Source organism: Ambystoma mexicanum, chromosome 3q, assembly GCF_040938575.1.
Source record: "Ambystoma mexicanum isolate Mex_15411 chromosome 3q, UKY_AmexF1_1, whole genome shotgun sequence".
Taxonomy (NCBI): domain Eukaryota; kingdom Metazoa; phylum Chordata; class Amphibia; order Caudata; family Ambystomatidae; genus Ambystoma; species Ambystoma mexicanum.
The window spans coordinates 391501304-391515042 of NC_090926.1; positions in this window are offsets into that span (position 1 = coordinate 391501304).

A 13739-nucleotide genomic window follows, 5' to 3' on the forward strand; every position below is an offset into this window, starting at 1 on the left:
AGAGTTGCATTTGGGCATATATATCTTTCTTCTGCATGCCCCTGTGAGCATGCCCATTTGCATTGTCAAACATGTTCACTGCAGAAAATGAGGATAGAACATCTGGCCCCCGCTCCTCCAAATATCAGCTAACTGCAGTCGCCTCGAGGTTAAGTGCTTGCGTTACAGCGTTGGGGGCATGGGTTTAAGTCCTGCTTTCGGCACATAAACGGAATAGTTGCGTAATCTCCTTGTACAGTTGTGGGTACCCACACTCCTTCTAAAAGGTTCAGTGGTTATGAAAAGAGGTCCTTGGAAAAGGGAGGGTGGAAGAAAGCAGAGAGGCAGGGCTGAGGAAGCGCAGGGTAAATAAAGGAGGAGGTGGGGCAGGCTAAAGGGAGTGGTAGTTCTGGATGAATGGGTCCCTGTGGAGAGGGGGCGGGTCTGGGTGAGTGGGGGTAGGACTAGAAGGATATGGTGCAGGTTCCCTGGTAAAAGGAGGGTGGAAGAAAGCAGAGGTGGGACTGTCGTGGTGAGAAAGTGTGGCAGTTGGGGTCCATTCCACACAATCTCCGCTGGGCCTCCTTTTCCCACATTAGGACCCTCCTTTACACACCCATTCCTCCACAATTCTGGGCCCTCTTCCCCCCATGACACCGTTCCCAGGGCCGACTTATTCGCTGTCTCCCCAGGGCCCACTTTATGCCCTCTAGACCTACCCCCTCCTCCTCTTCTCCACAGGGACCCATTCATCCAGCCCTACCTCCCCCTACTTTATTTACCGGCCACTTCCTCGCCTCCACATCCCGCTTCTCTGCTTTCTTCCACCCTCCCTTTACCAGGGAACTCATTACATTACATAGCCACTGAACCTTTTAGGAGTGTGGGTACCCACCACTGTTCAAGGAGATTACCCAACTATTCTGTTTATGTGCCGAAAGCAGTACTCGAACCCAGGCCCCCCCCAGCGCTGTAACGCAAGCACTTAACCTCTAGGCCACTGCAGTTAGCTGGTATTTGGTGGAGCGGGGGAGAGGGGACAGATGTTCTATCCTCCTTGGTTTCAGTGAACATGTTTCACAATGCAAATGGGTATGCTCACAGGGGCATGCAGGAGAAAGATATATACGCCCAAAAGCGACCCTCGGAAGCATTGCAATCAGTGGCTCAAGCTGTAAATCCTTGGTCTTGCAATGCTGGAGACCTGAGTTCTAATCCAATGTCCAGTATCTCTTGGGCATTTTTTTTTTCATTTAAAAAAAATGTTTTTATTGAAAATTGGGATGCATTGCCCTGCCCGATCAGCCAACAGCTAACGCCCCTTCAATACATGTGTTCCCACTAACAGTTGTGCCTTTGTATTCTGCACTCTGGACTTAGTAACACCCATACACAAGCTTGTCTCTCTGGCCCCAACTGACTGGAAAAAACGAGGGGAAAAGGTGTAATCTGGGGGTCATGGCTGATTCCATAATTGCACTGGGACTCAAACAGCACACCTTCTCGAGGTGCTGTGAGGTGACCACCAGCCCCTGCATAGCAAGCAAACCTGTATCAGCATCTCACCAGCAACTGAATGTGTCGCCTGCAAGGTACACATAGGAGGCTGCAGTAGGTGCATTAACCCATTGGGCTGTCGACCCTCCTTCCTCTGAGAGCAGGAAACTGCATTTCCATGTTGACTTACTTTGGCACATTAGATCTATCTTTCACCCCAATTCAGAGAATGTTTTGCTTCACGGAGAGATGATAATCATTGTGAGGTGTGAGCCACTAATAGCTAAGCAGGTCAGTTAAATCTTTGACCTTGTCATTGGGGTGTATTGTTATGCGCAGGGCAGCAGTCTTAGGCCCTCTGCTACTGTACGCTTTCGTATTGGTGCTTGTTCATGATTCTAAAATGTAAACAGTCTGCTCTCAAAAGTGAAAGATTTGAAAGACTCTTGCTGTAACAAGCCTTTCCCACTCTTTGCCCTGGCGGTGAGAGGGCTGCTTTCTGCCTTTAACTTCCCCAATTGTGGAGTGGCTGGCTCCACCACTGACAACCAGTGCCTAATCCTGGAGGAAAACGGACAGAGGTCTGCGCCCTGCATCCTCCATGCGTCCCTAACGCTCCCTAACGCGACCACAGCCCATACGGGCACAGCCCTATGTCCTATGCAGCCCCTCTGGTGAAGCCACCCACACAACTTAGGGTTAGGATCTGTGCTCTTCCACGTAGGCCTGGCCACCTAGGCCCCAGAAAGTGTCACAGCCTGCTTTATAAACCTTAGTGACGGTGGCCTAGGTGAAGATGATGTTGATGGAATACTGATGCCTTTTGCCTCCCAGAAGCCACCTGGGAGCATAGTAAAATGAAGGGGTGTTCCTGCTCTGCTGCCCTGTGTTTGCCCTCTGCCTAAGTGACATTCATTCTGGGCTCTCCAGGCAAATGTATCCATCTGGGAGAGAGCTAGGAATAGGACGTCTCTTTCTGCAGGCACAGTGGGGAAGACTCAGAGAGCTACATGCCTGAGACATCTTTCCTTGTCCCTCGCTCATTGTTCTGTTCCCTAACTTCGAACTCTCTGCCAGGCCAGGCCCTGTTTCTTTTACTGCCAACCCCCCTGACCCCTCGTCTTTCACCTACTTCCCGCTCTATTATGCCTTCTCTTTTTTTACTCTCTTCTATGGCCCTTTGAAAAGGAATGCAGGCCTAGCTAAGCCTCGTGAAGGAAATCTACCAACAAAAGATGCATGGGAGGTGCTGTGAGACGAGTAAGAAGGGATGAAGGGGTGATGGGTTGTTGAGTTGGGAAGCACCAGAGGCGTAGCCAGGATTTTCTAGCAAATGGGGTCTGAAGCTAATGTAGTTGGGCCCACTGCAATGACAAAAATCTCTTTAAATGCCCACACAGAGCTGCTGAGTGGGCATTTACAGATTTTGGGTTGGCCTTTCCCCTCAGGCCCTACCCTGCCTACGCCTCTGCACTCTCACCCCCAGGGCAAAGAGTAGGAAAGGCTTGCTACAGCAAGAGTCTTTCAAATCTTTCACTTTTGGGAGCAGAGTGTTTACATTTAAAAATCATGAACAAGCAGCATTAAGAAACCATACAGTAGCAGAGGACAGAGGACTGCCCTGCGCATGTCAATACACCCCAATGACAAAAGCAAAGATTTAACTGACCTGCTTAGCTATTAGCGGCTCACACCTCACAATGATTATCATCTCTCTGTGAAGCAAAACATCCTCTGACTTGGGGTGAAACAGAGATCTAATGTGCCAATGGAAAGCAACATGGAAATTTAGTTTCCTGCTCTCAGAGGAAGGAGGGTCGACAGCTCAATGGGTTAATGCACCTACTGCAGCCTCCTATGTGTAGCCTGCAGGCGACACATTCAGTTGCCGGTGAGATGCTGATACAGGTTTGCTTGCTATGCAGGGGCCGGTGGTCACATCACAGCACCTCGAGAAGGTGTCCTGTTTGAGTCCAAGTGCAATTATGGTATCAACCATGACCCGTAGATTACACCTTTTACACCCGTTTTTTCCAGTCAGTTGGGGCCAGAGAGACAAGCTTGTGTATGGGTGTTACCAAGGCCAGAGTGCCGAAAACAGAGGCACAATTGTTAGTGGGAACGCAGGTATTGAAGGGGCATTAGCTGTTGGCTGATAGCGCAGGGCAATCCATCCCCATTTTCAATAAAAACATTTTTTTTTAATTAAAAAAAATACCCAAGAGACACCAGACATTGGATTAGAACTCAGATCTCCAACATTGCAAGACAAAGCACTTACCACTTGAGCCACTGGTGGCTGCGCTTCTGAGAGTTGCATTTGGGCGTATATATCTTTCTTCTGCATGCCCCTGTGAGCATGCCCATGTGAGCATGCCCATTTGCATTGTCAAACATGTTCACTGCAGAAAATGAGGATAGAACATCTGGCCCCCGCTCCTCCAAATATCAGCTAACTGCAGTCGCCTCGAGGTTAAGTGCTTGGGTTACAGCGTTGGGGGCATGGGTTTAAGTCCTGCTTTCGGCACATAAACGGAATAGTTGCGTAATCTCCTTGTACAGTTGTGGGTACCCACACTCCTTCTAAAAGGTTCAGTGGTTATGAAAAGAGGTCCTTGGAAAAGGGAGGGTGGAAGAAAGCAGAGAGGCAGGGCTGAGGAAGCGCAGGGTAAATAAAGGAGGAGGTGAGGCAGGCTAAAGGGAGTGGTAGGGCTGGATGAATGGGTCCCTGTGGAGAGGGGGCGGGTCTGGGTGAGTGGGGGTAGGACTAGAAGGATATGGTGCAGGTTCCCTGGTAAAAGGAGGGTGGAAGAAAACAGAGGTGGGACTGTGGTGGTGAGAAAGTGTGGCAGTTGGGGTCCATTCCACACCCTCTCCGCTGGGCCTCCTTTCCCCACATTAGGACCCTCCTTTACACACCCATACCTCCACAATTCTGGGCCCTCTTCCCCCCATGACACCGTTCCCAGGGCCGACTTATTCGCTGTCTCCCCAGGGCCCACTTTATGCCCTCTAGACCTACCCCCTCCTCCTCTTCTCCACAGGGACCCATTCATCCAGCCCTACCTCCCCCTACTTTATTTACCGGTCACTTCCTCGCCTCCACATCCCGCTTCTCTGCTTTCTTCCACCCTCCCTTTACCAGGGAACTCATTACATTACATAGCCACTGAACCTTTTAGGAGTGTGGGTACCCACCACTGTACAAGGAGATTACCCAACTATTCTGTTTATGTGCCGAAAGCAGTACTCGAACCCAGCCCCCCCAGCGCTGTAACGCAAGCACTTAACCTCTAGGCCACTGCAGTTAGCTGGTATTTGGTGGAGCGGGGGAGAGGGGACAGATGTTCTATCCTCCTTGGTTTCAGTGAACATGTTTCACAATGCAAATGGGTATGCTCACAGGGGCATGCAGGAAAAAGATATATACGCCCAAAAGCGACCCTTGGAAGCATGGCAATCAGTGGCTCGAGCTGTAAATCCTTAGTCTTGCAATGCTGGAGACCTGAGTTCTAATCCAATGTCCGGTATCTCTTGGGCATATTTTTTTTCATTTAAAAAAAATGTTTTTATTGAAAATTGGGATGCATTGCCCTACCCGATCAGCCAACAGCTAACGCCCCTTCAATACATGTGTTCCCACTAACAGTTGTGCCTTTGTATTCTGCACTCTGGCCTTAGTAACACCCATACACAAGCTTGTCTCTCTGGCCCCAACTGACTGGAAAAAACGAGGGGAAAAGGTGTAATCTGGGGGTCATGGCTGATTCCATAATTGCACTGGGACTCAAACAGCACACCTTCTCGAGGTGCTGTGAGGTGACCACCGGCCCCTGCATAGCAAGCAAACCTGTATCAGCATCTCACCAGCAACTGAATGTGTCGCCTGCAAGGTACACATAGGAGGCTGCAGTAGGTGCATTAACCCATTGGGCTGTCGACCCTCCTTCCTCTGAGAGCAGGAAACTGCATTTCCATGTTGACTTACTTTGGCACATTAGATCTATCTTTCACCCCAATTCAGAGGATGTTTTGCTTCACGGAGAGATGATAATCATTGTGAGGTGTGAGCCACTAATAGCTAAGCAGGTCAGTTAAATCTTCGACCTTGTCATTGGGGTGTATTGTTATGCGCAGGGCAGCAGCCTTATGCCCTCTGCTACTGTACGCTTTCGTATTGGTGCTTGTTCATGATTCTAAAATGTAAACAGTCTGCTCTCAAAAGTGAAAGATTTGAAAGACTCTTGCTGTAACAAGCCTTTCCCACTCTTTGCCCTGGCGGTGAGAGAGCTGCTTTCTGCCTTTAACTTCCCCAATTGTGGAGTGGCTGGCTCCACCACTGACAACCAGTGCCTAATCCTGGAGGAAAACGGACAGAGGTCTGTGCCCTGCGTCCCTAACGCTCCCTAACGCTCCCAAACGCGACCACAGCCCATACGGGCACAGCGCTATGTCTTATGCAGCCCCTCTGGTGAAGCCACCCACACAACTTAGGGTTAGGATCTGTGCTCTTCCACGTAGGCCTGGCCACCTAGGCCCCAGAAAGTGTCACAGCCTACTTTATAAACCTTAGTGACGGTGGCCTAGGTGAAGATGATGTTGATGGAATACTGATGCCTTTTGCCTCCCAGAAGCCACCTGGGAGCATAGTAAAATGAAGGGGTGTTCCTGCTCTGCTGCCCTGTGTTTGCCCTCTGCCTAAGTGACATTCATTCTGGGCTCTCCAGGCAAATGTATCCATCTGGGAGAGAGCTAGGAATGGGACGTCTCTTTCTGCAGGCACAGTGGGGAAGACTCAGAGAGCTACATGCCTGAGACATCTTTCCTTGTCCCTCGCTCATTGTTCTGTTCCCTAACTTCTAACTCTCTGCCAGGCCAGGCCCTGTTTCTTTTACTGCCAACCCCCCCTACCCCTCGTCTTTCACCTACTTCCCGCTCTATTATGCCTTCTCCTTTTTTACTCTCTTCTATGGCCCTTTGAAAAGGAATGCAGGCCTAGCTAAGCCTCGTGAAGGAAATCTACCAACAATAGATGCATGGGAGGTGCTGTGAGACGAGTAAGAAGGGATGAAGGGGTGATGGGTTGTTGAGCTGGGAAGCACCAGAGGCGTAGCCAGGATTTTCTAGCAAATGGGGTCTGAAGCTAATGTAGTTGGGCCCACTGCAATGACAAAAATCTCTTTAAATGCCCACACAGAGCTGCTGAGTGGGCATTTACAGATTTTGGGTGGGCCTTTCCCCTCAGGCCCTACCCTGCCTACGCCTCTGCACTCTCACCCCCAGGGCAAAGAGTAGGAAAGGCTTGCTACAGCAAGAGTCTTTCAAATCTTTCACTTTTGGGAGCAGAGTGTTTACATTTAAAAATCATGAACAAGCAGCATTAAGAAACCATACAGTAGCAGTGGACAGAGGACTGCCCTGCGCATGTCAATACACCCCAATGACAAAAGCAAAGATTTAACTGACCTGCTTAGCTATTAGCGGCTCACACCTCACAATGATTATCATCTCTCTGTGAAGCAAAACATCCTCTGACTTGGGGTGAAACAGAGATCTAATGTGCCAATGGAAAGCAACATGGAAATTTAATTTCCTGCTCTCAGAGGAAGGAGGGTCGACAGCTCAATGGGTTAATGCACCTACTGCAGCCTCCTATGTGTAGCCTGCAGACGACACATTCAGTTGCCGGTGAGATGCTGATACAGGTTTGCTTGCTATGCAGGGGCCGGTGGTCACATCACAGCACCTCGAGAAGGTGTCCTGTTTGAGTCCTAGTGCAATTATGGTATCAACCATGACCCGTAGATTACACCTTTTACACCCGTTTTTTCCAGTCAGTTGGGGCCAGAGAGACAAGCTTGTGTATGGGTGTTACCAAGGCCAGAGTGCCGAAAACAGAGGCACAATTGTTAGTGGGAACGCAGGTATTGAAGGGGCATTAGCTGTTGGCTGATCGCGCAGGGCAATCCATCCCCATTTTCGATAAAAACATTTTTTTTTTAATTAAAAAAATTACCCAAGAGACACCGGACAAGAACTCAGGTCTCCAACATTGCAAGACAAAGCACTTACCACTTGAGCCACTGGAGACTGTGCTTCTGAGAGCTGCATTTGGGCGTACATATCTTTCTTCTGCATGCCCCTGTGAGCATGCCCATGTGAGCATGCCCATTTGCATTGTCAAACATGTTCACTGCAGAAAATGAGGATAGAACATCTGGCCCCCGCTCCTCCAAATATCAGCTAACTGCAGTCGTCTCGAGGTTAAGTGCTTGCGTTACAGCGTTGGGGGCATGGGTTTAAGTCCTGCTTTCGGCACATAAACGGAATAGTTGCGTAATCTCCTTGTACAGTTGTGGGTACCCACACTCCTTCTAAAAGGTTCAGTGGTTATAAAAAGAGGTCCTTGGAAAAGGGAGGGTGGAAGAAAGCAGAGAGGCAGGACTGAGGAAGCGCAGGGTAAATAAAGGAGGAGGTGGGGCAGGCTAAAGGGAGTGGTAGGGCTGGATGAATGGGTCCCTGTGGAGAGGGGGCGGGTCTGGGTGAGTGGGGGTAGGACTAGAAGGATATGGTGCAGGTTCCCTGGTAAAAGGAGGGTTGAAGAAATCAGAGGTGGGACTGTGGTGGTGAGAAAGTGTGGCAGTTGGGGTCCATTCCACACCCTCTCCGCTGGGCCTCCTTTCCCCACATTAGGACCCTCCTTTACACACCCATTCCTCCACAATTCTGGGCCCTCTTCCCCCCATGACACCGTTCCCAGGGCCGACTTATTCGCTGTCTCCCCAGGGCCCACTTTATGCCCTCTAGACCTACCCCCTCCTCCTCTTCTCCACAGGGACCCATTCATCCAGCCCTACCTCCCCCTACTTTATTTACCGGTCACTTCCTCGCCTCCACATCCCGCTTCTCTGCTTTCTTCCACCCTCCCTTTACCAGGGAACTCATTACATTACATAGCCACTGAACCTTTTAGGAGTGTGGGTACCCACCACGGTACAAGGAGATTACCCAACTATTCTGTTTATGTGCCGAAAGCAGTACTCGAACCCAGGCCCCCCCAGCGCTGTAACGCAAGCACTTAACCTCTAGGCCACTGCAGTTAACTGGTATTTGGTGGAGCGGGGGAGAGGGGACAGATGTTCTATCCTCCTTGGTTTCAGTGAACATGTTTCACAATGCAAATGGGTATGCTCACAGGGGCATGCAGGAGAAAGATATATACGCCCAAAAGCGACCCTCGGAAGCATGGCTATCAGTGGCTCGAGCTGTAAATCCTTGGTCTTGCAATGCTGGAGACCTGAGTTCTAATCCAATGTCCGGTATCTCTTGGGCATTTTTTTTTTCATTTAAAAAAAATGTTTTTATTGAAAATTGGGATGCATTGCCCTACCCGATCAGCCAACAGCTAACGCCCCTTCAATACATGTGTTCCCACTAACAGTTGTGCCTTTGTATTCTGCACTCTGGCCTTAGTAACACCCAAACACAAGCTTGTCTCTCTGGCCCCAACTGACTGGAAAAAACGAGGGGAAAAGGTGCAATCTGGGGGTCATGGCTGATTCCATAATTGCACTGGGACTCAAACAGCACACCTTCTCGAGGTGCTGTGAGGTGACCACCGGCCCCTGCATAGCAAGCAAACCTGTATCAGCATCTCACCAGCAACTGAATGTGTCGCCTGCAAGGTACACATAGGAGGCTGCAGTAGGTGCATTAACCCATTGCGCTGTCGACCCTCCTTCCTCTGAGAGCAGGAAACTGCATTTCCATGGTGACTTACTTTGGCACATTAGATCTATCTTTCACCCCAATTCAGAGGATGTTTTGCTTCACGGAGAGATGATAATCATTGTGAGGTGTGAGCCACTAATAGCTAAGCAGGTCAGTTAAATCTTTGACCTTGTCATTGGGGTGTATTGTTATGCGCAGGGCAGCAGTCTTATGCCCTCTGCTACTGTACGCTTTCGTATTGGTGCTTGTTCATGATTCTAAAATGTAAACAGTCTGCTCTCAAAAGTGAAAGATTTGAAAGACTCTTGCTGTAACAAGCCTTTCCCACTCTTTGCCCTGGCGGTGAGAGAGCTGCTTTCTGCCTTTAACTTCGGCAATTGTGGAGTGGCTGGCTCCACCACTGACAACCAGTGCCTAATCCTGGAGGAAAACGGACAGAGGTCTGCGCCCGGCATCCTCCATGCGTCCCTAACGCTCCCAAACGCGACCACAGCCCATACGGGCACAGCCCTATGTCCTATGCAGCCCCTCTGGTGAAGCCACCCACACAACTTAGGGTTAGGATCTGTGCTCTTCCACGTAGGCCTGGCCACCTAGGCCCCAGAAAGTGTCACAGCCTGCTTTATAAACCTTAGTGACGGTGGCCTAGGTGAAGATGATGTTGATGGAATACTGATGCCTTTTGCCTCCCAGAAGCCACCTGGGAGCATAGTAAAATGAAGGGGTGTTCCTGCTCTGCTGCCCTGTGTTTGCCCTCTGCCTAAGTGACATTCATTCTGGGCTCTCCAGGCAAATGTATCCATCTGGGAGAGAGCTAGGAATAGGACGTCTCTTTCTGCAGGCACAGTGAGGAAGACTCAGAGAGCTACATGCCTGAGACATCTTTCCTTGTCCCTCGCTCATTGTTCTGTTCCCTAACTTCGAACTCTCTGCCAGGCCAGGCCCTGTTTCTTTTACTGCCAACCCCCCTGACCCCTCGTCTTTCACCTATTTCCCGCTCTATTATGCCTTCTCCTTTTTTACTCTCTTCTATGGCCCTTTGAAAAGGAATGCAGGCCTAGCTAAGCCTCGTGAAGGAAATCTACCAACAAAAGATGCATGGGAGGTGCTGTGAGACGAGTAAGAAGGGATGAAGGGGTGATGGGTTGTTGAGTTGGGAAGCACCAGAGGCGTAGCCAGGATTTTCTAGCAAATGGGGTCTGAAGCTAATGTAGTTGGGCCCACTGCAATGACAAAAATCTCTTTAAATGCCCACACAGAGCTGCTGAGTGGGCATTTACAGATTTTGGGTGGGCCTTTCCCCTCAGGCCCTACCCTGCCTACGCCTCTGCACTCTCACCCCCAGGGCAAAGAGTAGGAAAGGCTTGCTACAGCAAGAGTCTTTCAAATCTTTCACTTTTGGGAGCAGAGTGTTTACATTTAAAAATCATGAACAAGCAGCATTAAGAAACCATACAGTAGCAGTGGACAGAGGACTGCCCTGCGCATGTCAATACACCCCAATGACAAAAGCAAAGATTTAACTGACCTGCTTAGCTATTAGCGGCTCACACCTCACAATGATTATCATCTCTCTGTGAAGCAAAACATCCTCTGACTTGGGGTGAAACAGAGATCTAATGTGCCAATGGAAAGCAACATGGAAATTTAATTTCCTGCTCTCAGAGGAAGGAGGGTCGACAGCTCAATGGGTTAATGCACCTACTGCAGCCTCCTATGTGTAGCCTGCAGACGACACATTCAGTTGCCGGTGAGATGCTGATACAGGTTTGCTTGCTATGCAGGGGCCGGTGGTCACATCACAGCACCTCGAGAAGGTGTCCTGTTTGAGTCCTAGTGCAATTATGGTATCAACCATGACCCGTAGATTACACCTTTTACACCCGTTTTTTCCAGTCAGTTGGGGCCAGAGAGACAAGCTTGTGTATGGGTGTTACCAAGGCCAGAGTGCCGAAAACAGAGGCACAATTGTTAGTGGGAACGCAGGTATTGAAGGGGCATTAGCTGTTGGCTGATCGCGCAGGGCAATCCATCCCCATTTTCGATAAAAACATTTTTGTTTTTAATTAAAAAAATTACCCAAGAGACACCGGACATTGGATTAGAACGCAGGTCTCCAACATTGCAAGACAAAGCACTTACCACTTGAGCCACTGGAGACTGTGCTTCTGAGAGCTGCATTTGGGCGTATATATCTTTCTTCTGCATGCCCCTGTGAGCATGCCCATGTGAGCATGCCCATTTGCATTGTCAAACATGTTCACTGCAGAAAATGAGGATAGAACATCTGGCCCCCGCTCCTCCAAATATCAGCTAACTGCAGTCGTCTCGAGGTTAAGTGCTTGCGTTACAGCGTTGGGGGCATGGGTTTAAGTCCTGCTTTCGGCACATAAACGGAATAGTTGCGTAATCTCCTTGTACAGTTGTGGGTACCCACACTCCTTCTAAAAGGTTCAGTGGTTATAAAAAGAGGTCCTTGGAAAAGGGAGGGTGGAAGAAAGCAGAGAGGCAGGACTGAGGAAGCGCAGGGTAAATAAAGGAGGAGGTGGGGCAGGCTAAAGGGAGTGGTAGGGCTGGATGAATGGGTCCCTGTGGAGAGGGGGCGGGTCTGGGTGAGTGGGGGTAGGACTAGAAGGATATGGTGCAGGTTCCCTGGTAAAAGGAGGGTTGAAGAAATCAGAGGTGGGACTGTGGTGGTGAGAAAGTGTGGCAGTTGGGGTCCATTCCACACCCTCTCCGCTGGGCCTCCTTTCCCCACATTAGGACCCTCCTTTACACACCCATTCCTCCACAATTCTGGGCCCTCTTCCCCCCATGACACCGTTCCCAGGGCCGACTTATTCGCTGTCTCCCCAGGGCCCACTTTATGCCCTCTAGACCTACCCCCTCCTCCTCTTCTCCACAGGGACCCATTCATCCAGCCCTACCTCCCCCTACTTTATTTACCGGTCACTTCCTCGCCTCCACATCCCGCTTCTCTGCTTTCTTCCACCCTCCCTTTACCAGGGAACTCATTACATTACATAGCCACTGAACCTTTTAGGAGTGTGGGTACCCACCACGGTACAAGGATATTACCCAACTATTCTGTTTATGTGCCGAAAGCAGTACTCGAACCCAGGCCCCCCCAGCGCTGTAACGCAAGCACTTAACCTCTAGGCCACTGCAGTTAACTGGTATTTGGTGGAGCGGGAGAGAGGGGACAGATGTTCTATCCTCCTTGGTTTCAGTGAACATGTTTCACAATGCAAATGGGTATGCTCACAGGGGCATGCAGGAGAAAGATATATACGCCCAAAAGCGACCCTCGGAAGCATGGCTATCAGTGGCTCGAGCTGTAAATCCTTGGTCTTGCAATGCTGGAGACCTGAGTTCTAATCCAATGTCCGGTATCTCTTGGGAATTTTTTTTTTCATTTAAAAAAAATGTTTTTATTGAAAATTGGGATGAATTGCCCTACCCGATCAGCCAACAGCTAACGCCCCTTCAATACATGTGTTCCCACTAACAGTTGTGCCTTTGTATTCTGCACTCTGGCCTTAGTAACACCCAAACACAAGCTTGTCTCTCTGGCCCCAACTGGCTGGAAAAAACGAGGGGAAAAGGTGCAATCTGGGGGTCATGGCTGATTCCATAATTGCACTGGGACTCAAACAGCACACCTTCTCGAGGTGCTGTGAGGTGACCACCGGCCCCTGCATAGCAAGCAAACCTGTATCAGCATCTCACCAGCAACTGAATGTGTCGCCTGCAAGGTACACATAGGAGGCTGCAGTAGGTGCATTAACCCATTGCGCTGTCGACCCTCCTTCCTCTGAGAGCAGGAAACTGCATTTCCATGGTGACTTACTTTGGCACATTAGATCTATCTTTCACCCCAATTCAGAGGATGTTTTGCTTCACGGAGAGATGATAATCATTGTGAGGTGTGAGCCACTAATAGCTAAGCAGGTCAGTTAAATCTTTGACCTTGTCATTGGGGTGTATTGTTATGCGCAGGGCAGCAGTCTTATGCCCTCTGCTACTGTACGCTTTCGTATTGGTGCTTGTTCATGATTCTAAAATGTAAACAGTCTGCTCTCAAAAGTGAAAGATTTGAAAGACTCTTGCTGTAACAAGCCTTTCCCACTCTTTGCCCTGGCGGTGAGAGAGCTGCTTTCTGCCTTTAACTTCCCCAATTGTGGAGTGGCTGGCTCCACCACTGACAACCAGTGCCTAATCCTGGAGGAAAACGGACAGAGGTCTGCGCCCTGCATCCTCCATGCGTCCCTAACGCTCCCAAACGCGACCACAGCCCATACGGGCACAGCCCTATGTCCTATGCAGCCCCTCTGGTGAAGCCACCCACACAACCTAGGGTTAGGATCTGTGCTCTTCCACGTAGGCCTGGCCACCTAGGCCCCAGAAAGTGTCACAGCCTGCTTTATAAACCTTAGTGACGGTGGCCTAGGTGAAGATGATGTTGATGGAATACTGATGCCTTTTGCCTCCCAGAAGCCACCTGGGAGCATAGTAAAATGAAGGGGTGTTCC